A 2,464-nucleotide genomic window follows, 5' to 3' on the forward strand; every position below is an offset into this window, starting at 1 on the left:
GTTTCAACACTTGTTATGTTTACAATTTGTTTACTATTTAACTGTTAAATCCCTGATTTCTGTATTGACTTAGCTACATTGTAAATGAAGGTCTCCCCCAATGTTTAAATAAAGGTTGACTCACTGACTTTTGTTGTTTTCATAAGAACTGTGACGTGACAATAAACACCTTTTCTGCTTTATGTTATTTATGTATTTTTACATTGCAGTGTAAATATATAATCTGGAAAGCAAACAAGTTTAGAAAAACAGTGGCAAACTCTGACTGTTAGAGCAAGACCTTCAATTTGGGCACTTCTGCTAGGATTCTTGTAGTTTGTTGTTTTAAGCTAACACAGACTTGCATGTGCACTTTCTGACAAGACTGAGTTAAATTACTGCTAAGAACAGTTTATTTCTGTAATGTAAACCGAGCTGGTCAGGGAATGTTAGCAAGCTATCCAGCTAAATAACTGGCTAATACCAGTCATTCTGTTATCTTGACAGGTAAGTTAGCCAGTTATGGTTTTATGAACAAAGTGAACAAACAGGACTGCACCTGTAATTATACTAATACCATTAACAGAGTAGCTACTCTGACTACACAAGCTAGTTAGCATTGTAAAGCATAGCATTTCCAGAGGCTTCATTTGTAAGTTACAGCCTGCGACTGAAAAGCTGCCACGTCTAGCTTTTGTCTTGTCTAGCTGGTTTTATTTATTCTCAGATTTTTATTGAGCTCTCAAAAAAGTGAGTGCACCCCTCACATTTCTGCAGATGTTATTCTGTCTTTTGATGGGACGTCACTGTAGAAATGAAACTTGGATAAAACTTAAAGTGGTCAGTGTTCAGCTTGTATAGCAGGACAGATTTACTGTCCTCTGAAAAGAATTCAACACACAGACATTAATGTCTAAATAGCTGGCAACACAAGTGAGTCCACCTCACAGTGAACCTGTCCAAACTGTGCCCACTTGTGTCGTCGTCCCTCCCTGGTGTCATGTGACTCGTTAGAGTTACAGGGTTCCAGGTGTGAATGGAGAGCAGGGCTGTTAAATTTGGTGTTTAATTGATTTGCACATCATTGCACTTTGTTTTTATTTACATTTACATTTTATTTTGCACAGCGTCCCAACATTTTTGGAAATAATATTGTAAATATAAACAAAAGGTGTAGCTGTCATTGGGTCCATACTGCACAGCAGACCTTTCTCAAGCTGTCTGAGGATCTGTTCTACTGTAGCCTAATCAGGAAAAAACTAATATTTTATATGTACTTAAACATATGGCAAAATGTGGGAATGTTTCTGGCAACCCACTACCAGTGTAAGACAGGCTGTTAGTAACTCATTACCAGTTTATGGACTGAACACTGAATTGTCTCTATAGTGATTGGCTTTCGGCAGTGAGCCGGGCATTTCTGACAGAGTGACTGTAAGACAGTCAGGTAAAAATGAATGAGACTGGGCCAGGTGGCTTTCAAGCGTTAATACTTCTTACTAAGGGATGTCGCCCAATGGAAGAAAATACTCAGTAGTGGACATTACATGGTCTTCATTACATGGTCTTCATTACATGGTCTTCATTACATGGTCTTCATTACATGGTCTACTGTTCTTTGATCACACTTTAAGCACACAAACACATGGACATACGCACTGCTCAGGTTTTTGTCAAAGTATTCAAAAACTATGTTTTCCACAGTTACATGGACTCCACACACAGAAGGCCACATAGTGTGTGTGTGTGTGTGTGTGTGTGTGTATGTGTGTGTGTGTATGTGTGTGTGTGTGTGCCTGTAACAGGGGACGGCTGTTAATAAAAGCTGTTAAACTTGGTTTGCTGCTCACACATACATGCGCTCACAATATGTTCATTTTTGGGGCAAAAAAGATCAGCTGTGTTTAATACACAGGCTACTGTGTGTATATTGAAACTATAAAATGATGAATTTCATTGCTTTGTCACTGAACTCACTGAACAAGTGAGTTTTCAGCCTAGTCTTAAAGATTGAGACTGTGTCTGAGTCCCGAACAGTTTCTGGAAGATCATTCCAGAGTTTGGGGGCTTTATAAGAAAAAGCTCTTCCCCCAGCTGCAGCCTTCTGAATTCTGGGGACTATTAATAATCCAGCACTCTGGGATCTGAGTGGTCGTGATGGCTCGTAATGGGAAATAAGGTCTTGTAAGTACTCGGGAGCGAGACCATGTAGGGCTTTATAAGTCAATAAAAGGATTTTATAATCAATACGGAATTTAACAGGCAGCCAATGAAGGGATGATAGCACTGGACTAATATGATCAGATGTTCTAGTTTTAGTGCGGACCCTGGCTGCGGCGTTTTGGACTAGTTGGAGTTTGTTTAAATTCCTGCTCATACATCCTAACAGAAGCGTGTACTAGTGTTTCTGCATCACGCAGGGACAGGGCATTTCTGATCTTGGCGATGTTGTGAAGATGTAGAAAAGCTGTCCTAGTGATGCCGC

The sequence above is a fragment of the Pygocentrus nattereri genome, chromosome 29 (assembly GCF_015220715.1).
Source record: "Pygocentrus nattereri isolate fPygNat1 chromosome 29, fPygNat1.pri, whole genome shotgun sequence".
Lineage (NCBI taxonomy): Eukaryota > Metazoa > Chordata > Actinopteri > Characiformes > Serrasalmidae > Pygocentrus > Pygocentrus nattereri.